Raw genomic sequence first — 26,948 nt, 5'->3', positions numbered from 1 at the left:
GAAAAGGTGTGTGCTAAATACCCCTGAGACTTGCTGTTTATCTGATCCAGAATGATGCAAATCCATAGAAAAGGTGTGTGCTAAATACCACAGTGACTTGCTGTTTATGTGATCCAGAATGATGCTAATCCTTATAAAAGGTGTGTGCTAAATTCCTATGTGACTTGCGCTGTCGATGTGGTCCAGGATCGTGCTAAACTATAGAAAAGGTGTGTGCTAAATTCCACTTTGGATTGTGCTGTTCGCGATCCTGAATATTGCTAATCCATAAAAAAGGAATTTCACCCAATTCCACTGTGACTTGGGCTGTTCATGTTATCCGGAATATGGGAAAATCCATAGAAATGCTATGTTCTAAATTCCACTCTGACTTGCTATTTATGTGATCCAGAATTGTGGTAATCCATAGAAAGTGTATGTGGTAAAATTCACTGTGACACGTTGTTTATGTAATCCATAAATGGGCTAATCCATATGTGGGAAATTGTACTGTGACGTGCTGTTTATGTAATCCAGAACGGTGCTAATCCATTGAAAGGGTAAATGGTAAATTTCACTCTGACATGCTATTTATGTGATCCAAAATTGTGCTAATCCATAGAATGGTTATGTGGGAAATTCCACTGTGACTTGCTGTTTGTGATGCAGAATGGCGCTAATTTGTAGAAAGGATACTTTCTCTCTGCATTGTCGACTACTGGTCACGCAGTTGTGTGAGAAGTTGCTCTTTCTCTCTGATTATAAGCGCTGCCTGGAGGGCCCTGTACAACTCCACAGAAGCACTCTGCATTTGCAAGCACTGCCTGGAGGCCTCGGCACACGCTAACTGCACCTGTGCATAGTTAACCTTACCTTGTGTGGAGCGGGTGGGGCTAAGTGCAGTCGGCAGTCAGTGGGATGCGGCAGCGAGCTGCGAATTACAACCTGGTAAGGTTGAACTATAATATCTTACTTACTTATAAGATTTCATAATAGAATGACCCTGACTGTTGGCATGCCTAGTAAGGACCTTTGCTACCAAAAAAGAAGCAACATACATGGCAGACCCAACCCCACAAGATGAGGTGACGTACGTAAAGCCGGCCTTGGGAAGGAGATGAAGACTGGAGCTCTTAAAGGCATAACACAGAGCACTTGTGAAGCTACAGAGATAAATCCCACAGATAGCAAGATAACTACTTTTTTTCCCATTGGTTGGGTTTGAAGGAGTTGGGTTGGGTGTAGCATCTTACTGACGGGAGGTCGAGCATAAAGAGATTGCGTGCCAAACAGACTGTGATCATCGTTCAGTGGATAATAGACTGAATGTCACACCCTTAGATAACAATTCTTTACTAAAAGTATGCTACAGCTTCATTGGTGGAAGATATTCTCAATCTCCCGACCTTAAAAGACTGGTTTCGTTGAGTATAGACTCCTCCATGGACACTTCTACCTGCTTGGCACAGACCTTTAGTCCCATAACAAGGGATAAGGATGTGTTGACTGCAATCAACACATCCTTAAAAACTTTACTGCTCATATGCACCGACATAGTGAAAGAGCAAAAAGACTGCCAGACTATTTTGACAACAATAGATATAGCTATGGCAGCCCCAGCCTCTGATTTTTCGATTTTGCCGGACCAGCACTGTCTGGGTTATGAGCCCGTGGATGACAAGGTACCGCAAGTAATGAAGGGTGAGGTTTTTCTTGTTATTCGGGCCCTGATTAACGTGCCCGACATCATTTAAGTACCTCCCTTAATGGTATTTAAGGGTGTACAATTATTCTCTCCAGAGAGCTTTTGACAATTGCAACAACTTTGCCCCCAAGGTTATCGACAATCCCTATATCATGGATGGCCTATGCGGACGACATTGTTCTACTTGACAAAACACCAATAGAACTGTAGCTCATTGTATCAGCGTTGTATGTGTATTCTTTGGAGAATAATTTGAAAATAAATGAAGCAAAATCAAAAGATTATGTCGGTAGGAGGCAAACGTTGTCAGCAAGGATTTAGGTGAAAGATCGGGGAACAGGCTTTAGAAGAAGTTGTGTCTTACTTCTATTTGGGTGCTCTTCTGACTCCGACGCTGTCTTCAAAGTTGGTGCAAACCTATGTGGATCCTAAAGCCCTGAGTAAGTTTGAGGCTGTGAAACTATTTGTACAGAATAAGGGTGGACAATCATCAATTGAAGGTATGCTTACAACATATAAAGCAAGTGTGGTTCATGCCATATTTTAATGTTTTATGGGTTGGAGACCTATGCAGATAGTCAAATAGGCTGGTTAGAAGCCTTAGAAGGGAAGCTGTGGCACCAAAACCTGGGCCTTCCCCAGTCCCTACCAGTGGCAGCTTTGTGAATGGAGCTAGGCTTGGTCTCATTGATGACACAAAAGATCCCTTTTGTTTCTGAAAATCTCGAATGACAAGGAAACGACCATTATCAGATGACATCATGAGCAGAGGTCTAACTCATGCCAAACCATTTGGCCTATGAAAACTGTGAGGAATGCCAGTGAAGACTTCCATAAGAAAATTGGCTGGTTGTGGGAAGATGAACCGATTACCTATAAGTAACAAGAAGATCACTAATTGACAAAACAAAACCTTACTTCAGAGCAAAAAACACTGACTATCTGCATGGGAATCCAATTTGAAAGATAATGCCACTCAGTCTTTCACCTTCCCTGAACCGGCAAATTATCCTAAGTATACACTAGATCAGGGTTTACACCGCTTTCCTATGTATTTATGTTTTCATTTGCATGCAACATTGTTGATGGTGGTTACCTGGAAACGTATTCCTGTGGAAGAGAGAAAGCGTAGGATGTATGGAAACTCGCTGGAAACCATCAGACACAACCTTACACCATGTTCAGTACTAAAGGATACTTATATACTCCACTTCCACAATTGTGCTGTCTACCAGTTGACATAGCTGCGGATTAATTCTGATCCACAATTGTGGGCGTTCAGTCAATGGTTATTACCAATGCTGCATATGTTGTGTGCAACATTTGATCTCAAATTTTAAAGAATTAACTCTTCGTAAGGAAGAAAAGCTTTTATCTACACAAAGATAAGTGACTATTGTATAATGTGATGCGGTTTGTCTAAATGGATTTTACATTTGATTTCTTATTGATTACATTTTCCTTTGTTTTAATGGTAAGTTGTTATACATTTCTACCGTAGTGTAAAGGTTTACTTTGTAACCAAATACACTTTGTGGAAAGAATTTACAAAAAAAAGAAAGGTGCGTGGGTAATTCCACAGTGATGTGGGTGGTTTATGTGATCCAGAATAGGGCTAAGGCATAGAAAGGGTTTGTGGGAAATTCCACAGTGATGTGGGTGGTTTATGTAATCCAGAATGGTGCTAATCCATAGAAAGGGTTTGTGGGAAATTCCACAGTGATGTGGGCGGATTATGTAATTCAGAATGGTGCCAATCCAAACAAAGGGTACGTGGGGAATTCCACAGTGATGTGGGTGGTTTTGATTCGACCCTATTGTATTTAGATCCTTCTGATTTGAACCTTTGACCTATAACCATACAAAAGACCTGGGGCTATAGCCCCTCAGCCCCGCCCCCCCTAGCAACGCCTTTGCGTCCCAGTGTTAGGCACATGGGGCTCCAAAATGACTGCTCCTCTGTTTGGCTTGAATCAGCACTATGTAAATTAATACATTTCGTGAAATATTCTGAACTCAATTTTCAGCATCTTGCCTAAAATAGACCCTCCATTGACAGGCTTTGCGGGTCTTTCATAAAATGCACCGTTTCACCGGTCACTAATAAAATAACAGGGGACACACTTCTCCAAAGACCCCCCATGTGCAGTAATCTGTCAAATAGTGTGTTTTGGCAATCACTGTCCCCGGAATGGAAGATATTGCTTTCTTTTGAATTGCGTCTCTACAGAGTACCCGAAATAGGGGTGCAGGTGTAAATTGGGGGCACCAGCTTGCTTTAGCTCTAAACTCTACTGCTCTGTGTGTGTACACATTAGACCTAGAGACAAGGAGCAATGAAGAGGGGGAGCACTGCTTATATGGCAGCTCTCTATTCTAGTCCCTTTCACTCACTCTTGACAGTGTGTCAGGTCCTGTTTCCATTCACTGTCACCTCCTGATTTCTCTTCAAGCCTCACGCTCGCTTCATTCCCCTACGTCACTCTCTCACATTGCACGCTGTGTCTCCACATTATATGATGTGGCCTCGTAAGTGAAGTTCAATACACCTGAAGCATCAAACACAAGTTGCATGGGAAACAGGACGCACATGGCCCGTTGAAATTTGCAAGCGCATGACAACGGACACAGCAACCTATTATTATTATTATGGTATTTACTGAGCGTGGACCTAGCTTCGAGAAGCAACAGAGCTCTTTACAGAGGTAAACAACAATACAGATACACAAGAGAGCGCTTTACAGAGGGAACAAATGACGGATGTTCAGTAGGTGGTAGGATACAGAGTGGGAAGGAGAGGATCGGCTGGCGTCTAGACAGTCAGTTGGTGCGGGGGGGGGGCGTGATGGCCTAGGTGTTGAGGGAGGGAGACTCCTTGAGGAGGTGGGTCTTGAGGTCTTTTCTGAATTTTAGGAGCGTGGGGCTGAGTCTGATGCTGACAGAGGAGGTTTCATAGTCTTGGGACGCAGGCAAAAAAGGCTTGTTTTCTGGTCCTTTCCTTTTACCAGTGGCGGATTTCAAATCTGCATGTGTCCTTGCTTCTGGTGGTGCACTCTCTGCTAGAGATGCTGAGTTTCTCAGCGAGATGATGGGTGACTTGAGGGTGACTGCCTTATAGATGATGCAGCAGGACTTCAAGGTGATTCATGCATGCAGTGGAAGCCAATGAAGGTCGATGAGGGGTAGGGTGATGTGGTCATATCTGTGTAGACCCTTGATGAGGTGCACTTCTCAGGGGAACAAGGGAGGACAAGGGGAGGCCTTTGAGGAGGGCATTGGCCCCATCCAGGTGGGATAAAACCAGTGCTTGAATGGTGGATCTAAAGCTGTCTGGAGGGAGGAACAGCTTGACTTTCCGCAGGAGTGAGTCTGAGTTTGCCTAGCTAGGTGTGTCTTGAAGGAGAGGTGTTTCTCGATGTGGAACCCGAGGGACTTGGCGCAGGAGGTGGTCCAGGGATGAATATCGGTTTCTAAACCATCAACCAGCCCCACACCTCCAGTGCAGCAGAAGGGATCCAAACAGATTGGAAAGACAAGCACATTATAAACCACCTTCTCCAATTTTGGTAACGTGGACGGAACGGTAGGCTTATCTCTGAAAGGTCCTGGATTGTTTGTTAGTTGCAACACAGCAAAAATACAATTATTAGCTGCCAATAAAAGAAATAGTCCAGTCAAGGTTGTACAAAAATATCTACTTTATTATTATCACAATAGACAGTTCTAGCAACACTATGAAATACAACCTACACTGTAAAGGAATGCAGAAGATATACAGTTTCAAAGAAGGAAAAGGGATGCACTCTGGATACTGACAGGACAGTAGACGGTATAGTAAAGAATCGCAACAGTTCAAGGATACTTGGCTTCAGCACAAAGGGAGCAATTGGTATTAAAATGACTATGGGGTCTTCGCAGAATGAGCAGGGGGACAGAACCACATTGTACCTTGTGCTTGTAGGTGTTCTTGGTGCTCGACAGGATCAAGACAGTTTCCGGGCACTTTGCAGCTTCTGTGACAGAGATCAAGGTGGGAGACAGCTGTGGGTATCAGGCGCCAATCAGTTTGACGAGCGGGGCTGGACGGATGACTGCAGGCTGGCCTAGACGGCGGCTCTGGGCTGCAGTTCTGAAGCACTGGTCGAGGCGTCTCAGAAGTCTTTAAGTGACTGCAGCATTGCAGTTGGTTGCAGCTCGAGGTGTATACAACAGGGGGGTTTATCCAACCACATAACATTCATGACAATACACAATTCATAAGTCAAACATTACTTAGAGTGTCTAATAGCATTAAATATTTTGTTTTTGGCATTTTGCTTTTTCTTTTGGCACCCAAACAATGAGATGTTTTGGATTTGCAGGGTCAGTCTGCAAAAATACCCAAAAACATTTAGTATCTTTCTACACAACTTTATTTTATTTGGCTGTTGGTAAACTTGTGTTAGTTCATTTTTTTTTCTTTTATTTCTACATAATCTTTGTGTGTGAAAATACAGTGCAGACGATATACACACTAACACATTTCATGAAAATAAATAAACAAACAAATGTTCAGTGCAAAGCAAACAATAATGTTACAAGTGCTCGGACCTTCAAAACAAATTATAGGTGGTCCAAAAGAAACTTTATTTGGCGCTTGCAATCACAAGGTCTCCAAAGCTACTTAGTTTAACTCTGGTTCTATATTTCTGTGACACAGGGCCTATGTATGTGTCCTAACATGAAGTGAAAGCAAGAGATGACCATTCCATAGGTCTACGCCTGGGGGATGTGCCCTTGGTGTGTGTGCTGGACTTCTCAGCAGAAAATCTGCTAGGTCCAATAGCGTCTCGGCTCCTGGTGGGTAACACCATCTTCTGGGCCACGGATAATGTCTCTCTATGGGTGGCAAGGAGGGTGGGGGGAAAGTGAAACACATATAAGTGGTGCTTTTAAAAAGTTATTAGAGAGCTAGATCACTAGGTGAGGAGGTGCAAAATGAAAAAGGACTGGGACGGATGTATCAGTCGTCCTCAGTGGCGGGTAAGCACTAACCTTGGGTGTGTCCTGGGAGCTTAGTAGATGCAAGCAGGGCGGGGACCAGTGTCTATGTCCTGCTTCTAAGTGGCTTCTGATGATGTTAAGGTGCTTGGTGGCTGTAGATGCTGTGCGCGCAGTCAACACAAGGCGAGAGTCTGGTGTTCTGCTCTGAAAGTATATTAGGGCTGATTCAGTGGTGGTGCTGGCCAGTAAACAAGTGTGCTGTGCCACGTGCCCATATGAGTGGCTAGGCACTGGTTGCAGCTCGAGGGACTTGACTGGCTCAGAAATAAAATGTCCTTTAAGGCACACGTCGGTAGATGCTTGTCGATACACCTCCCCTAGCTTCTTCACTGGGCTTGTGTTGTCCTTTAAGGAGGATGGCCCAAAGCTGAGGAGTGTGTTGTAGGCAGCTGGCTTGTCCTTAGTTTCAGTTTCAGAGACTCTCTGGCACTTCCCACCGAGGAAGCTTGCTGCAGTGCATGCTGTGTGCTGGCTGGGTCTAGTTCTGGAGCTGCTGGAGGGTCCTCTGGATTTGGTATCTCCCTCAGTTCCCTGGGAGATTTAGGGGAGGGATCTTGCTTCCCTCTTGGAGGTCCTGGCCTTCCCTCAGCGTCGTAATATGTAAGGCAGACTCAGCCAGGGTCCAATGATGGGTTCTTCTTTCTGCTTCTTGTGAAGCCTTCAGATGATCTGCCAAAAGAAGGACTCAGCCCTCTTGTAAAGCCAATTGGACCACAGGGATTGGTGTAGGCTAAGCCTACCTTAATAAACCAATCCTGGGTCCCCACCAACAATCTTCTGTATGCTTGAGGTCATAACCAGAGTGATTTGCAACAGAAAAGGTAATGGGGTGAAAACCTGTAATACTAAGTCCCACCCATCTTCCTGTCTGTTTTGGATCAAAGGGTCTCTCTGGTTAATGGAGCTCTCTGTGGTGCCTGATTAAAGCGGCAGGTTTCCATTAAAGCTGGGGCGAGACAAGACTTTCTGGCTCTTGCAAACCACATACTCATATCTTCTGAATGGGGTCCCCCTGTGGGGTGAACTACTGTAAGCATGCAGTCCCAGGCATTACAGTTCACTGTCATTCTATACTGAGGGTGGGAGCTGCCTTCAGGTTGACACAGTGCATATGTGAAAGGTTGTTGGTGTTTCCTTTCTTTTTTAGGGTTTTTTACAAATCTGTGCTGTGGTAAACTGTGTTTGTACTACTTTTAAAGGTTGGAATTTGACCCAGAACTCACGACACCACTCTCGAGTTTCCTTGAAGGTCTCTTACTGCGGTTGCAGGCAGTGAGCCAATGTCGCTGGCTTTTGCCAGAGCTACTTCGAGAAATTTAGCTGCCGCTCTGGACCATCTAGTGGAGTCGCCTGCGCTTAGACGGAACCATATTGTCTCTTCGTCGAGTGTGAACGGGCACGTGATGAGTGGTGTCAAATAAGCCTTTCTTTCTTGCGCCAATCCAGCACATGAAGTGAGTAGATGACGGACAGATTCTACTTGGTCAACTAGACCGCAGACCCGGCAGTAAGGAGAATTTGCCAGCGCTCTTTTGGCCAAAATTTCTCTCGTGTGCAGAAGATTCAGGCGGGCCCGCAGAAGAGTTTTTCTCAACCTTTTTTCGGGAAATTTTTCGCAATATTTCAGCGGAACCTTTGGGCGATTGAAAGTGGGTGGCAAGTCTTTTAGGGATGTGTACGTTAGGATTTTCTCGTTAGTACGTATCCAATCTTGTTCTAAAAGTTTTTGCTTTACACGCCCACGATTAGAGATGAGGAGGTCGTCCGTACAGTGGACTTCTTCTAGTTTTTTTCCAATTTTCTTCGCCCAGTTAGTGAGTGGTATGCACTTCCCATTTTCCAGTTCGTTTTCTAATATCCGAAAAATCGGCAAAGAGTCAGGGGTCCGTATTTTCCTATAAAGTAGAATCGCACTTTGCATAACAACTGAGGCTAGTGAAGGAAGGCCGAGGTCGCGCCGAATGGCTGGCATGGGGGCTGAGGTAGGAAGCCCCAAGACCGATTTCCATAGAAACCTTCCAATCTCAGCCAAAATTCAGCAGGTAAAGTTAAGTTGGCTGCCATGCCGTATGTTATGGCCGGTACTACCTTTGTTTTGTAGAATTGTAGTACCGGGGTCCAAGAAAACTTGCCGAATTTTCTGTCGACAGCTCGAGATTGGGCTGTCAAGTTCTTGATTTTTGACCATAACGAGGCTTGAAGTGAAATGTCATTCAAAGTGTTGTCTAGTTGGATGCCCAGGTACTTAAACTCGTCTACTACTTCGATTTTTTCTTCATCGAGAAACCATGCCAGACATTTCTTTGTCTTTTTTGTGCCTTTTGAGAAAGACAGGATTTTGGTTTTGTTTTTATTTATTTGCAGATTATTTTCTTCCATGTATTTGGCCAAGTTTGTTAGCGGTCTCTGAAGGCCCACTGCCGTCTGACCAATCAAAATTAAGTCGTCAGCGTACCACAGTCTTGAGACTTTAGAGACACCCACTTGCGGTGGGAAGGATCTTACTGATTTCTCTGAGTCTTGGAAGTCTCCAATAAACGAAATAAACAGAGCTGGGGCTAAAGGGCAGCCCTGTTTTACTCCCTGTTTTGTAAAGATTTGCTCTGAGAGTGTGCCTTGTTGGTTTAGGCGGACTCTGAGTGAGGTGGTTGCGTGGAGTGCCATTATTGGTGCGAGAATCGGGTCAGGACATTTCCAGGTGGCTAACTTGGTCCACAGTCTTTCTCGATCTACCAGATCAAAGGCCTGGGACAAGTCCACCATTGCCATGTGGACCTTTCGAGTGCCACTCTTGGTGTTTGGTTTGATTATGTTCAAAAACAGTAGGTTAATTGACGTTCCTGCTCCCTTCTGGAATCCTGTTTGAAACATATCGGCTGCCGTGGAGGCACTGGCCCAGACTTTGAAGTGGCGGAGGAGTAGTGCTGCAAAAATCTTCCCTATGACGTCCAATAAGACTATAGGTCTGTAGTTGGCGGGGATGTCTCTGTTTCCTTTCTTATAGATGGGCACCAGTACAGCCTCTGTCCAGGTTTTAGGAATTTCTTTGCTTTTCTGAGTTTGAGTGAATATTTCACCAATAGCTTGCGCCCATAGTAGTGGGTGTGCCTTGAGATCAGTGTTAGTCAAGCCATCTGGCCCTGGGGTCCTTGAAGATTTAAGTTTGTTGATTGCTTCTGTGATGTCCTCAACCGATGAAAGAGTGATCCATGGGGAATCTGAGAGGACGGGAGGATATAATGACGAGGAGGTGGGGCAGCGGTATAGCTCCGTAAAGTGCTGAATCCACTTTGACTCTGGGACACAGTTTGCCAGCACGTTTGCCCTCTGCCCGTTAATTGATTTCAGTAGCGACCAAAAGTCTCGGGTGTTCCTTGTGGCGCAAGTAAGGAGCATTACTTCAGCGTCGTTTTGGTACATGAGCAACCGGTGCTGTTTTAGCCATGATTTGTAGGACTTTTGCTCCACTTGATAATTAAACCATGTTTCCGGCGAGTCAGCTCTTATGGCCGTTTTTTTCAATTTGTCAAGATTCTGCCTTTTTGTCGCCACTTCTGTGTCAAAAGAGTGCATATGTGTGGGTTTCCCTATTTTTGTTCCTGCAAAGTTCGTTTTGTGTGGGGCCAGAAGCAAAACGTATTCTGGTCGTCTGTCACTTTTGCTCTTTGTTATTTGGACAGTTTTCCTCGCAATGTTGGAAAAAACATTTTTTACATTGTCGGGAGTTAAACGAAGCCTGTTTTGTTGTAGGTTAGATTCCACCAGTGCTGGGTAGAAGGACCTTGATGGAACTGTTCCGTTCCATGACATTTTTAGGAGGTTGTGGTCACTTTCCTGCGTTTTTACCACCGTAAAGTCGGTGAAATAAGCTATCAGCCCTTCCGTGATGAATATATAGTCCAGCGTGGCGGTCGAGCTCAGTCTTTCCCACGTAGGAATTTGTGTTTCTCGATCTTGAAGTAATGATACGTTGTGGAAGTTCCTTGATTTCATTAGGAGGAACCAGGCTCGACCTCTTTCGTCCATCGTTGAGTTAAGGCTTTGTTTGTTTTTCACTCTCCCCTCACATTTAGAGTTCAAATCACCGCAGATGATGATATTGGGTACTTTCCGCTCCACCGTTAGGTCGTCGATTTGGTTGGCGACCATGGTGCAGAATTCTGTAGTGCTGGTTTTTGCCGGGTTCCAGTAGAGGTTTATTATGCCTAACTCCGAATTTATCCAAGCGTCTCTGGTTAAGTCTTGATGGAACCATGTAGACAGCGTCGTCAGCATTCCATAACCCTCTGCTATTTTCCCTTTTGGAGTGATCCCTGATCCAATCCGGATAGCTGTTAATATGCCTCCGGAGGGGCATCCTAGAATGGATTTGCAGGCGGGCGAGGCCTCTGTTACGTATCCGTCCATGGCTGGTTTGTGAACCAACCACGTTTCTTGAAGGCAGTTCAGTTCGAACATACCTAAATTTATGTCACTAGGCGTTGTGAGATGTCGATGTCCTCTCGTATTCCACGAAGCCATGTTTAGGGAGCATTTTAGTAGAGGGTTTAAGGGACCGATGTGTTGCTTCTCCGTCAGATGTGGTCCTTGGTTTTGTTGCTATTTCTTGTGATTTTGCGCAAAGGTTTCCGAAATCCATTTCCATGGGTTGCGTGCTGATGGTGCGTTCGTTTCTCTTAATGGTCTACTCTCTTTTGTGAGTTCCGTTCTAGATTGTCTTATTTCTCTTTTCTCGTGGTAGGTTTCCTTTCTGCTTTGTTAACCTCTGCAGCCAGGCCCCATGTGGGCTTGTTTGAAATACCCTGTGAATGGTATGAAAATTGCTGTCACCAGCTGCAGGACCCAACACAAGGACATGGTGGATCAATGGAACCTTTGTTATTTAATTAGGCTGACAGAACAATTTTATTAAAAAAGTTATTCCTAGTACTACATTCCCTTACAAATAAGTACACGTCCCTGTAAAGAGTCTGTCAATACCTCAACACGTTTTCTGCCCCTAGATAGTGCTGTATGTGACGCCTATCAAGGGTGAGGGATAGCGAAAAGACTCACCCTAACTCTCTCACTATTTTCACTATGCTAAAAAGCTGTGCACTTGCTGGGAGTCAACTAGTTAGCTTTATTCGTATTGCTTCCAGTAAGTGTGTCTTCGTATTCTAAAGTCTTATCAGAGGAATTATTTTCTTTTCAACTCCACTCCACAAACTACAGCATGTAATATTAAAAAAATATATGTGTACAATATTTGTTTGGGTCTCGGGCTGGGGCCAGCCAGCCCGAGCCTATTCTGTGTCAACCGATTTCAGCAGCACTTGTGACCTTTCCGCTATCTTCAGGACATCTAAAGTACAAACTCTATCCGTTATTAAAAAGACAATATTCATATATGTTGTCTATTCCACATTTCTCTTTAGGGAGAGCATCTCAGCAAGTCTGTGCCGGACATGGTTTCCTCCTTACACTTCCCTATAGGAAAGGGGAGAGAAATACAAGAGGGGACTGCACAGCCACCGTGCGGATGGAAAAATGACTCACCGGAAGTGAGCTTGGGTGCAAAGCCCTCAGGGTTCATGGTGGAAAGCCAGGTCTGTATGTCTCGGAGTTTGTTATTGGTGAGCAGTAGGAATTTAGTCTTGAAGGGCTTGAGCTTCAAGTATCCACTATACATCCAAGGATGGATCAGCGAGAGGCAGGTTTTGAGCCCGTGGATGTCCTTGATGGAATAGATCTTGAGTTATTGTTGTGTGCTGTCGGCATATTGGTGGATGTGGATGTTGTGTGTGGCTAGGAAGGCTCCCAGTGTCTCCATGTATAGATTGAAGATCACTGGTGAGAGGATGGAACCCTGTGGGACTCCACAGGTGACGGGTAGCATTGGCAATCTAGAGGAGTCCATTCAAACAACTGCTGGCGTTTGGCGAGGTAGGACTTGAACCAGCATTGTACAAGGTTGCTGATCTCCATATGCTGATGTAGGGTGTCCAGGAGTGCCTGGTGGTCTACTGTGTTAAAAGCGGCCGAGAGGTCGAGTAGAACCAGGAGGTAGAGGTAGTCGTCATCAAGGATGTTGAGGGCATCGTCGACCACTAGTATGCATGCCGTCTCCTAATGTCACACCAGGCACTGCGAGGGTATGTTATACCCAGGGAACAAGTTGAAGGGACCATGCCGGTGGATGGTGAAAGGGCAGAAGCCGTCACTACTGTGGGTTTAAGGAATTAAAAAAAAAAACATTTTGCTGCTTGTACTTGACAAAGCAGTTCTACAGCCAGAGGTGGAACACAGGTTATACAATTGAGAGGCTGAGATATTAAGACACAAGCCCACACAAACAGCTACCATGGAGAAGTAAAGTGTTGTATATTGACATCCTGCTATACAGGATGTGCGGGCTTCTCAGGAGGCAGTGCAAGGGTGGAAGAAACAGGCACCCTTCTTTGGATTTAAAACCCAGCCGCATTTATTTTCACAGCAAAAAACACACCACTCCTTAAATATGACCCAACAACATTAATACATCAGAACCAAATTCCTGAAGCAGAACAATCTCAGCAACAATAACAACGCATGGCCTTTTCATTCTGACAGATGGTCCCGGTGGACCATACCCTCTGCCCCATGGGCGGTTCATGGCAGTGAGGCCCCTCGACCTGCCTGGCCTCCCCACCATGCACTCTATGTGGGCGATAAAAGGGGGCCCAATACTTTGCTCTGACACTAACTGCCTCCCGATACCACCCGTCCCGTGGCCCCATCGGCCAGTATCACTCACAGTGAGAAGCAGCCAGTCCTCACCACTATACCATACCAGCACCGGGGTTCCCTGAAAGGAGCACCTGACTGTCCATATGGTCTTCCCCCACCTATCACAGGGACCCAGACCACCTGGTCCGGGGCACTCCCCACCTGCATTGATGTACGTATGAAAGCCAAGAAGTTTTTGAGCAACTGCTCAGTACCCTGATCAGACAGGAGAACTCCGTCCAAATGAAGATTTGTTGTCCCCATCACCAGTCTGTTAGCCACAATCCTGATGCGCCTGTGGCAAAATGCCAACCGGGCCCGTTCCTTATTGAACTTCCAGTTCAGGGTGTGCATGAACCAGGGAGACCCCACCTAGTCCGAGAGATGATCTGGGGCCATGTGATTTTTGTCTTAGGTCAGCACCTGCTCATGCATGAAAAAAAAAGAACAACCAAACCCTCCCTCACTTCTATTCTCGCGGAAAACACCAAATCATTTCCCCGATGTGCAAAATGATCAAGTCTGGGTCAGGCAGCCGGCGTTCCATACTTTGTTTTGCCACAATTTGGCAGACCTGTTGGACTTGCATGCCCCCCACACTGCTCCGGGACATGTTTACCCCAGGGCAGATCAGCAGACCTGGACATTTACTCACCCTCTGCTCCATTCTCTTGATGAATGAGACCCCACCGATCTGCCGTGCTCTCCTGGATAATATCCTATGAATTAAAAGTAGCAGAACGGGACAAGTTAGACAACCGACCTCAGGCCTGACATCTCCCCCCTCCTGTCTGGCCTCATGCGCCCCTGTCAGCAAGCCAGGTGAGGTTTGATGTAGGCTTTATATGCGCTCGACATCCACCGCCAAGTTCTCATGATATGTTCCCTCTCTAAACCCAACCCTGCCGCCGTAGTAGCTGCACCTATGCTAAATGAATGAGAGGCAAACGCTAATCCCCCCATGCCATGCCACATACAGGGCCATCTCGAACACTCTCCTAAATTGAAATCGGGGTACGCATGACCCTTCTTGGTGAAGAAAGTGTGGGCCCGCTACCCCACCCCTTAGAGTGATGAAATCTACTGTAGCCTTTAAAGGACAAATCAGCTCATTGTCATGCATGTCTAGGGAGATCCTGGACCCTCTCCCTTCTTGATCGTTCTTGGACCTCCTTACCCACAGGTGTAAGGTGACCTCTCTCACAATGGTTACACCAGAGAAACCAAACCCCACTCCTTTTCCCTTATGGAGGACCCCACCAACTCGCCTATCCTGAATGCCCTGAAAAAAAGGCAATGGGAAATACTTCCCTAAACAGTGTAGCCTCATACTCGTTCCTATAACACCCCGCAAATCCCTGTACTAACACACACAATTTCTGAGGATTCCGCGGCAGAATCGGCAGAGGGGTTGATAACCCTGCGTAGTCCTGAGAAGAACTGCACTGCCACTACCTTTAACCGAGCGGCTCCCCCAGAATCCCCAGACCATGTAAATGACCCAGAAAACAGATGAAAGAATCCCTGTGAAATAGATCTCCCAACCCCTGTTCCCTGCTGTATGGGTGCAGAAGAAGGCATCTGACCAGAGGTGTCATAATGGTTAATAAAGACTTTTATTGAATTCAAAAACCTAGCTCTCCATAACTCTAAGAGGGATTTCCCTGCCTCAAACTAAAGACTAAACAATCTGTTAGAATGTCTGTAAACTGAAAAAACACTGTCCTGAGTGAAAACCCTACTTCTGTACCTTCTACTACAACTAAAGAGTCTTAACACCACCCTGAGTCAAACCCCTACTTCTGTCCCTTATAGTACAACTAAAGAGTCTTAACAAAAAGTAAAGTCTCTCACCAGGAGAATGACTCCCTTCTCCTAGTGTCTTAAAAGAAGGTCTCTTCAGCACTCCAATCAATACCAGGAGGAATTAGTCCCTTCCCCTGGTCTTGGTTTACACACAGTTCCAGATGCTGGCCAGGATGAATGACTTCCTTCCCCTGGCTTCTCTGGTAATGTTCAAGCTGGGTCCTGGGGGAATGACTCCCTTCCCCTCGATAATGGTTTCACCAAACTTTCAATTGTGTCCACGGGGAATCACTCCCTTCCCCTGGATGTTAGTATCAACAAAGTTCCAAGTGAATTCAGGGGAATGGCTCCCTTCCCCTGTCTCCTTAGGAACATTTCACCACAGTCCCAGGCTCTTGTTAGCCTGTCAGTGGTTTTCTCACCAGGAGAATGACTCCCTTCTCCTAGTGTCTTAAAAGAAGGTCTCTTCAGCACTCCAATCAATACCAGGAGGAATTAGTCCCTTCCCCTGGTCTTGGTTTACACACAGTTCCAGATGCTGGCCAGGATGAATGACTTCCTTCCCCTGGCTTCTCTGGTAATGTTCAAGCTGGGTCCTGGGGGAATGACTCCCTTCCCCTCGATAATGGTTTCACCAAACTTTCAATTGTGTCCACGGGGAATCACTCCCTTCCCCTGGATGTTAGTATCAACAAAGTTCCAAGTGAATTCAGGGGAATGGCTCCCTTCCCCTGTCTCCTTAGGAACATTTCACCACAGTCCCAGGCTCTTGTTAGCCTGTCAGTGGTTTTCTCTTTACCACTGTTTGGGGGGGTTCCTCCCCCAATATTCACCTTGTATTTATTTGAGTCTCAGATCCTGTTTGTTCCCCCTTTCTTGCCAGACCCACTTAGTTCACTCTCCTGCCAAGTACCACCACGAGGAGGTTGACTTGTATTAATATAGGCTTCACCTTGGTTCTGGTCCCAGACCCTTGGTTCTCTTCCCTTCTCACTAGGCCCACTTGGTTGACTCTCTTCCCAAGTACTGCCATGAGGAAGATAGTTCTTATTGTTATGCCCCTGCAGTTTTTCTCTCTCCCAAACCTCCAAGCCCCTACTGGTCCACGTGATGTTCCTGTTACCTTTGTCATTTCCGGGACTCTTGGGTGGTTCTTCCTGGGTGCTTGAGTCTTCTCTCTGGGCTGCGCGGGCATCTCTGGCTTCTGCTGCTCCGTGTACCTTCTTCCTGGTCTCTTCACCGCCGGTGTAGACGCTGTTACAGGACCACTCGGTACACCTCCCAGAGGTCGTGCCACCATCTTCCAGGCTCCAGTCACGTCCTTGATCAGCTCCATACCACAGGGCAAAGGACTCACGTAGTCAGTCTCTTACCTTTGGGAGGGGTCTGCTCTTGGTTTTCCCACCGCGTCCTCTCTGTCGCCTTTGATCTTCCCGGGGCTGCACTGTCATTCATGCTGGTATGCTGTCTTGTTTCTCAAAGTCCTCTGTTCGTTTTGATCTGTTTCTCAGGACAACTTCCCCGCGGATGTCTATACCATTAATGTACCTTTTCTGTGCCATTATTCATGGGTCCTGGGGACCACCTTGCCTCACTACTGATCTTGCTGGTAAACTTCATGCTTTGGGTGATCTTTTCCGTGCTAGTGCTTGAGTCAATAAAACTATCTGTATTGTTAGCAATCTTCTTCATCTCAGTACAAGTAACTGGTGGAATGTTACAATAACAAATAGAAGTGCCATCAAACAGGGGGGGTTGGTGGAAAGATGGTAACAGGCTTGAGAGGGTTAGAATCAGGGTGTTGTGCTGACTTTTACCAAGGTGGTTGTCCTTATCCCCAGGAGGGGAGTTCCTCCCCATGAGGTCCTTCCACATGAAACCATCCCTAGGGGCAATATTGGGTAGATACCTCACATCCCTAGCCTCATAAGAAGGAGCTCCCCCGTGGGGAGAAGTGACGACACCTAGTGAATCATCACACGGCAGAAAGTCCTGAACTAGCTGAATCACTTTGTTTTTGGGGACAAAGAACCCACAATCAACAGGGCCGGGTCAAGACACCATGCCCCCAGAGTGTCTCTGGGGAAGCGGTCATCTCATCCCCTGCAAGAGGCAACCATACCAGGAATTCCAGTATCTTGAAACGAGCATCAGCAGCATTACTTAACACACCTGGTACATGTCTTGCTTGTCTTTCTTGAAATTCTACATCACCATGTAAATATAGCAATACCAGTGGCTTCAATACACTCAACACCATCGAGCATGGCCCCCTTTGTTTTTTTATTGCCAGAACTACTGACATACTTTCAGACCAGAACACCATGTTTCTTTCCCACAGCCCATTAGCCCATTTCATCAATGCCACCAAAATTCGGAATAACTCCAAGAATGTTACATTTTGGGTGAAACCACTGCTACACCACTCAGGGGGGCCAGCCTTGGCCAGATCACCTGTTCACAAAGCTGGCCCCAAAACCCACACTACCTGCAGCATCAGTGTACAAACCGATCTGAGTATTTGAGCTGACAAAAAAAAGAAAAAACAGAAAAAACACAAAGATTAGGTGAAGACCCAATCATACAGCCGCTCTCTGAAGTCCCTAGTTGGGTTCTGTATTCGTTGTAATTCCACTCAATATAAATCATTTAGTACAAATTCTTAACAGAGTACGAAAGTCAAATATATGTTGGTTTTTCAGAATCGATTTTATCCATCAAGTAAAGGATTATTATTTCATACAAAGAGGTGACTAATGGCCACCAAACTATCCTTCATGAGGAAGAGATTGCCACCCATCACTCTATTCATAGACTTATCATGTGCCAATGCATTTCGGAAATAATCCTTCATCAGGGCAAGTCTAGAGTATAATGTTCACATACAATTACAATTTTGTCAACCATAAGCAAATTTCCATATTTTGAACAACACAAGTATTCGACATTCATCGTTCAAATAATTGAAAGAGTAAAAAAGTGCACATACCGGGTCACGTAATGAGCCGGAACAGAAGGAAAATCCAATTTCCTTCTGTTCCGGCTCATTACGTGACCCGGTATGTGCACTTTTTTACTCTTTCAATTATTTGAACGATGTATGTCGAATACTTGTGTTGTTCAAAATATGGAAATTTGCTTATGGTTGACAAAATTGTAATTGTATGTGAACATTATACTCTAGACTTGCCCTGATGAAGGATTATTTCCGAAATGCATTGGCACATGATAAGTCTATGAATAGAGTGATGGGTGGCAATCTCTTCCTCATGAAGGATAGTTTGGTGGCCATTAGTCACCTCTTTGTATGAAATAATAATCCTTTACTTGATGGATAAAATCGATTCTGAAAAACCAACATATATTTGACTTTCGTACTCTGTTAAGAATTTGTACTAAATGATTTATATTGAGTGGAATTACAACGAATACAGAACCCAACTAGGGACTTCAGAGAGCGGCTGTATGATTGGGTCTTCACCTAATCTTTGTGTTTTTTCTGTATTTCTGGGCCGGGGTGTCTCCAGGCCTTATACAGCCAGCTCCTGCATACAGGATTCAACCTTCTGATAAAGATTTATCTCTATAGAGACTTCTGATAAACGCCAGAAATACGTGATATCCCTGTGGTGCCCACTCAATTTTGCTTCCTATTTGAGCTGACAAACCTAAACCCTGTAAAAGTCAGACAAGAATAAATGCCATGTCCTGAGATCCCCCTTCAATGACCCGGATAACCTAGTATGGTGATATTTTGCTCTCGTTCCAGACATTGCCCGTGTGATAGCCCGCATGAACGGTCCTGCCCATTGGAATTATCTGTAGTGCAACATTTTGCTGAACCACCAAACTTTGTAACTGTCCCAGTGTTACCATCTTTGCTCGCAAGCACCTAACCACTGAGTCCCTGAATTCCTGCACTTTGACTGCTGCCAAGCAGCCTTCTATCAGCACAAAATACATTTCCATCCCTAGGAAAGTCAGTGTGGTCAACAGGACTTCCATTTTATCCCTAGCCAGTGGTGCCCCCAACCTGCCAGTTACCTTTGGAATGCCCACAGTGCCTCCTCATATTTGCTAGTGTTTGGTTAGCCCATCAAGAGAAAGTCATCCTAGCCCCCTTACATTACCTCTTGGTGGCCCATTCCAGAAAGGTACTAAACATCTTGAAATAACTGCAAGAAATCGAAAACCCCATCTGCGTGCATTGTCGAAGTAGAAACTACCTTCTGCCTGAAATCCCAACAGATGGTAATTGTCCGGGTGCACTGATAATAGCCTGAACGCTGACTCGATATCAGATTTACCCAACAAGGCCCCTTTCCCCAACACCTGCTGTTGTCGGAGCACCACATCAAATGAGGCCTACCTGAACGTGCAGACCTTCACATCGATTGCGTCATTCACCGAAAAACCCTTTGGGAATGACAAGTTGTGGATTATTCAGAATTTGCCCACCTCTTTTTTAGACACAATGCCCAATGGCGAGAAAACAAAGAATAGGACAGGGGGATGCCCAAAGAGGACCCCAGTCCTTCCCAACCTCCTCTCCTTTTTGACATTTTCCATCAGCACCTCATGTTGACGTATGGCAGATATCTGATTCTTTGGGATTACTGGGATGGTCAGCCCTTGCACAGGTATTGAACATCCCAAAGAAAACCCCTCTACCAAAAGCGTAGCCTCATCCACTCTAGGATATTCATTTGCCCATATCTGCAATATATCCTGGGCAAATCTATGTCGACATGTGTGGTACCGACACCCTTACTTGTGCTCCTTATCCTTAGATCGTTTGAGACAATTAACCTCCGGGTGTCCTGACATTCTGCAAAGGCACATTCATGCTTGAATTTACAGACTCTTCAGACATATCTATTACAGCATAAAGAACAAAGGGTTGTCCCAACGAGCTACCCTTTGATGTCGGCACTAGAGGTGACAGAGCTAGATCAAAACCAACGTCCACTTATACCCCCATCTTTTTCAGCATATATAAGAAGATGGAGAGGTCGGATTTACAAAAAATATATCCTAATTTTATTCTGTAATAGATCATGTGACACAATTTCTATGTGGTCTTTTGTAAAATCAGACATGGTTTAAAGTCACCCATGTGTTACTAACATCACTTGAAGTACAGTGTATACTATGAGAGAATACAAGGACATAAATTGCTAACTGTTGAGTTATTGTCTCTTTAACAATTGTGTTTTATGTTGTTTTGATTTGCAAATGTGACCATTGGGTCAATCTTTTAAATGATCTATTACAGAATAAAATTAAAATATATTTTTTGTAAATCCGACCTCTCCATCTTCTTATATATGCTGAAAAAGATGGGGGTATAGTGGACGTTGGTTTTGATCTAGCTCTGTCACCTCTAGTGCAGACATCAAAAGGTAGCTCGTTGGAACAACCCTTTGATCTTTATGACATTAAGTCCTTCCCCTACAAGCCACTAACAAAAAAAGAGGACTACTGTTTGATCAGTGTGCTCACTGAGTATTCACATATCTATTACAGCAGACAGACTTCTTCGAACTAAGAAAAAGGGCTTCTAACTGAGCTGCACAGACACCTTCTGAAAGAGTATTTTCAGGCTAATATCATCTCTGTGGGATAACAAATTCAAACAGCCCTGGTACTCTTTCCAGATGATGACGACTATAAGCTAGGGTTCAGTCAAGTAGCCACAAAGTGCAGCAGAGACCTGATGCTGCCAACGATTAATACCTCGAGAGGTTGGCAGCTAAGGTCAAGCAGGAACTGAAGATTTATGGGCAGGCATTTTTGATTAGTACTCTTATTATGGATGCCCGATCAGAATTGGAGGCCATCAATAAGGAGGTTTAAGAATTTAAAACATTCAGCTTAAAAGGTACAACAAGCTAAAGAAGGACATTAGCACCTTTTCTAGTAAAAAGGGTGCATCCATATCTATCAGAACATTATAAGCCCTTGCAGAACTATTATTATTCACAAGGGCAACAAAAAAGCACTGGGTAACATTTCCAGAAACCTGCAGTTTGTCTGGTAACAAAGCGGCCAATCAAGAAAGCCCTGAGTAACCGGGTGGTTCTAATCAAACTTTTTTAGATTGAAGTAAATAGCGGGACCGCCGACCACCACGGGGCAGGAACAAGCAGCATCGGGGCAGATTGACCATGTTCAACACCCAGCAGAAGAATTACCCCTGTTGTCCTTCCACATTTTGTATCTCTCCAATGTTACACTATCAGAGTTAGAAATAAAAGTACTCTCCAAAGGACTTTGTTTTGTCCCCACACAGGGCCGATGGCATAGCGGGGGTCACGCAGCCCCATGCTAAGGGGAGCAGGGGGCCCACAGCTGCCCTCAGGGAGCAGCAACATTACATTGCGCACGCATGCGCAGCTTAGGCAAAAGGCAAGCCCCGCCCAGCCGTGCCCAATGAGCCACACGAGCCGTGGCAGCTGAGCCGCACCCTAACACCAACGTAGCTGGATCTCGTTCATTCATTGATGAGATGCCTGCGAGCAAGTGCCTCAGCAAGCGGGCCCAGGAACCTCACAGAGATAACCACACAAGGTTGTCCTTGGCCAGGCCTTCACCAAAGAAGCAGGCAGGCATCAGTTCAAGAGCTGAGCCGAGTGACAAAGCAAGTAAATGCGTGTGCAGTAATAATCTAGCACGTGTGCTGGGACTGGTGCGAGCGTTGCCTGGAAGAAGGCTAATGAGTACATGCAATTTAGCAACATATTGTCCCGATTCCAAGAACCCTGCCCTCGATTTTAACAAAGAACCTTCCAGGAAATGGCCATTATTATTTTGCAAAATCACTTCGCTCAAATTGTAGTTCCAATATTTGAGCTTTTAGTTGTGAAATAAATAAAGCTGTGCTCTTTCTTCCACAGCATGACACATGGTAAGGCACTTACTTGTTACCTTTTCAAGTACAGTGATCATAATCAAACATAACAATTAAATCTTATTGACCCATTTTAATGTTTTTAAATGTACATACTTTTAAATGTGCATCCAGTAAGCTTCATCCCGCGCAACCTGGTCAGTTTGCAGCAGGGCAGGTGAAATCAAGTCTTTGGTTTTCAGCAGGCAGGCACTGTTGAAGTGGTAGTAGGGGTGTGTGGCTTGCACAGTTGTGTGGTAAAATGCAACTGCTATTTTTTAACAATTAATTCTAAGAACCACGTGGTTATTTTCACCTTAGAAGGGACTTGTGGGCTGTTTAGTGAAATGTTACCTTTTTATGATGTAAGCTAAGATAAGCTAATACCTCGGCTGTCACTTCTTCCGCCTTCTTGTTGGATTGCCTCTACCTCACGGTCCAACTATTTAATGGCAGTTCACAGACACAACAGTTGGAAACTTCAGTATCCCAACAATACATTTCATAAAGTTTCAACATAGAGTGCAGCTCTAAACAATGTTCATTTGACTCCAATTGTAAAACCAACAGCACGATTGTCATTTGGGATCACCCTATTACCTAGACAGTAAAGTATGGTCACTATTTACCTGACCTATTAGCCAAGTGACAAAAGTGCGAGCTGAGCTCAAATCACAGCTTCAACTCTTAACTAAAGTGTGTTATCCTGGGCAAATCCTTGACATGTTCCCCTTTACAAAGCTCCTCTTTTAACTTTCTCCCAGTGTTGCAGCCTACTGTATAGGGTCGCTTAAGTGGTTCCATAGTGAAGCAGTGTCTATGCTATGCAGATTTGCATATTAGTACTTTACTATGGTTTGCGTACATTTCAAGTTCTCTTTATAAAGTAAAGTGTTGTGGAAAGTCACACGTGGGGTGAGAAAGGTAAGGATGAGAGGGCGAGTGAGTCATGACTATATTCCCAGGATCAGGCAAGAGAGGTTGCACACCTGGTGACCGGAGGGGTTATTTTCTATGGTTCTGACCCTGTGCTGATTTTTAGGGCACATGTGGGTGGACAGCGTCCGCCCACTTTTTTCAAGGGGCGGACGCACCCCCTCTTAAGTATTTTTGAGGTCAGCATTAAAAAAGGTTTGCTTGCTCAATTTCTTGGCTACAAGGATTTCACCCGACGTTGTCATGTTTCCAGTGCAGACGCATACCCACAACACGTGCCATCAACGAACATGCCTCGTGTTTGGATTTTGTTATGCTTGTCATATTTCATTATAAATTGTTGGGTTTAAAAGGTGAGCACCTTTTATACTTTGCCAGCATAGTTATTGGAAATACCCCTCTCCCAGGTTATTTTTCCAGAGTTTATTACTTTTTTTGAAAGGCAAATGCTTATTTGTTTCTTGCACTTTCTTCTAAAGGGAAAGCTCAATTGAACTGAAATGTGCATATTTCACTTAAAGATAAATTCACCTACTGTGCATATATTAATGGATGGCAGATTTTGATTTTTGCTACGGTGTGATTTTTTGCACACTGAGTGACACGAGTTAGCTGTACCCATCCCCAGGGCAAAACAGCGCATTTTGCAGCAGTAATAGAATATATCCATATGATTTACAGGAAGGTCTTAACATATTACATCTCAGTAACAGTCACCTAACCTGCTGAGTTGTCTTTGCAGCATTCTACTATAAGATCCCCTGCTACTCCTGCACCCGCAAAGGTTGTCCATTAATGTGGCACTTGTCCAATTTTGAAGTAAGCAGCACTTGCTAATTTTGCAAGACACGTGCTAACACGTTACCAAGCCTTAACCCAGCATGAGAGGAGAAAGAAACCGTGCCACAACCAGTGTTATAGATGAGCATGGCAAGGACAATGGGTGCAACTACGCCCTCTGCCTCCATGTACTCAGCGCCTACGGTGGTAGGCTTGGTCTAATTTGTCGGGCGGGTATAACTATGTTGGGGTGGGGCTTGCAGGGTCCCCATCAGGAAGTCTCACGGGGGGGGGGCACATTTTGTGTTACACCACTGCACGGGACATATCATTAAACAATACAGAACTTGAATGGAGGAGGTTCTTTTGAACCATCAGATTGGCAGCCTTTTTTCATTCTAAAGAGGATGTGGAAGACCATGACAATACTCGGTTTAGACCCAAGTCTTCGTTCACATCTAGTGATTCCAATGTTCCTTTGGAAATGATCACATTTGAAAATGTGGTACGGAAGGATTTACCACTTTTCTTCAAGGAACACTGTGATTATGGTCAATTTAATAATATTAGGAATAAGGAATGTCAAGCATTGAAAGATCTGGCGAACAGCATGAACATCGTGATTAAGCCTGCCAATAAGGGTGGGGTCATTGTCGTAATGGACAACCATCAGTATGCCGACATGGTGAATGCATTGGTGGACAATGTGGAGCACTATACAAGGATCACAGTAGATCCAACGACTAGGCTGATGCAGGAATGCCAAGAGTTATGCACTAAGGGAAATGAACAGGGATTCCTCACGCAGAATGAGGCTATGGATTCTATGTTACTTTGCCGACAGGATTTTTTCCAATGTCATTTTTACAGAAGAAATTACAGTGAAAAAACAAATCAACTGTTTTTATCTTTTTTAGTTTGGGGTGTCCCTCCCCCAAGATCCCCTTCCCTATGCTTTTACTCCCACCCAAACCCCTTCCCACCCCTTTTAACCCCTTACCTCCTCACCCATAATATATTTCAATGAGTATTTTCGTTGTAAATGTTTCGATAAAAATGACATCGAAAAAACTCCTGTCAGCAAAACAACACGATACCAGGCTATGTTTCTGACCCCACGAGAATGCCATAATCGGGTTATACATGCACTTACCAAAACACATAAGACCTATAGTCTCCTTATGTGGGTCTGTTCTCGAACCTAGTGGGCAATACTTTGACAGTGTTTTTACAGCCTCTAGTATTGGAAACACGATCCTATCTGAAAGACACCACAGCAGCCATTAACATTGCTGCCCTCTGTACAACCATAACACAGGCAGAAGCCATGAACATCACTAAGAAGCTGTATTTATTTCTCGTGTCTCTTTCCTTTATCATTGATGTATGTTAATAATCATTTGGACAAAATAATACCAACGTAATGCATTGTACTATGGTAATTGTATTATCATGTCAATTGACTGTGGACAAATTAATGTGTTTTTTTGGTCATGGCTTGACTACTGCTGAATTCTCCTCTCTTTTGAAACTTCTATGTTATTTTCATTTTATTTGGTTTTGTGGAACTATTGATTTGGCTATGATGAAATTCAACTATAACTTATGGTGTTGATTGGTAACATTGATGTATTAGAAATGTTGTGTACATGTATCATGCACATTTTTAAGCCTTGAGGACGACCAGTGGTTGAAACACGTGTCGGCTGAGAGCAATGAATAAAAATTGTCTGAAGCTAATTTGAGAATGTCTAATTGAATTGAAGAAACTAGATTTACAGTTTGACTTTGTGAGACAGGGATCTGAGTCTCTGCTACCATGAGTTTGCAGCTGTCGTAATTTCTGTCGAATCTAAAGTGTATTATAATGGAGATACCGAAGCACGCCCAAAATCCAGTTAGCCCTAAACCTATACAGTAACACTCTGTTGTTATATATTAGCCAACATCCGAAGGCTTTGAAAGAAAATTTGCCCTATGGGCAGTTCCTCCGCTTAGAACACAATTGCGCTTTCACTGAGGATTTTGCTAATCAGGCTCAAAATGTCGCTGTTAGATTATCACAAAAAGGTACCCGCGCAGAATCATGAAACATGTTGCTATAAGAGCCAGATATACAAATAGAGACACTTTACCTTTACCCAAACACTAACAAGTAGAGTCAGACAGGTTGGTGTGTGTTCAAAGCACAACAAACCAATTAATGAAATGGTTAGGAAACATCGGCGTTTAGTTACAAGCACAGGCTGTGCAACGCACATGCCTCTTTTTGCATTAAAAAGAGGTAGGAATCTGAGAGACCATCTTGTTCATAGGAAATGGACCCAAGGCCGTGGAACTTTGGTTCATAGCACCACTCAGGGAATGGCAGTGACTGGACACCACCCATGTGGGAATTGTAGCACTTGTGTTTTAACCACAACAACCACAGAGTTCATCTATGCTACATTTGAATGGACCTTAACAAAATTCACAAACTGCAACTTGTCTAATGTTATGTATGCCATCATATCTCAGTGTGCATTGGTGTACATTCAAATGACTACCAGGAAAGTGACTGTGAGAATTAATGAACATCGGAGTAGAATCCACAACAGCGTTTTAACAGCACCTTTGGTTCAACACTTTTTAGAAAAGAACCATGGTCCCGATTATTTCTGACCTCTCGGGTGTTGGAACTCGGACAGAGTTGGATCCACTGCCTTAGAACACATGATTGTGGCCTGAATGAAGGCCTTCAATGGGCAGTTCTTGTGAGTTAAATATGTTTTTTTTTGTCCACATATGGTGAACACCATGTCATTTGTAGAAGAGATCATGGGTGATGTGATGAATCCAAGGGTATTGTCACTGCTTCAATGGGGGAGCGCTTTCCCATGAGGCCAGGCAGGTGAACCCGCTACCAGATAGTCTCCCGTGGATGGTACTCAGCGGGTTCATCTCATGGGGAGGGAAACATTCCATGGGACAAGTGACAATTGCCTTGGGAGAATTCTGTATTCCCCTCCCCCAGTTCTGTCCCCTCCTTCCTTTAACCCCACCCAGTACCCTGTGGTCCCCCAC

This window comes from Ambystoma mexicanum, chromosome 1p (genome assembly GCF_040938575.1).
Source record: "Ambystoma mexicanum isolate Mex_15411 chromosome 1p, UKY_AmexF1_1, whole genome shotgun sequence".
Classification (NCBI taxonomy): domain Eukaryota; kingdom Metazoa; phylum Chordata; class Amphibia; order Caudata; family Ambystomatidae; genus Ambystoma; species Ambystoma mexicanum.
Note: the sequence above shows the minus strand (reverse complement) of the source record.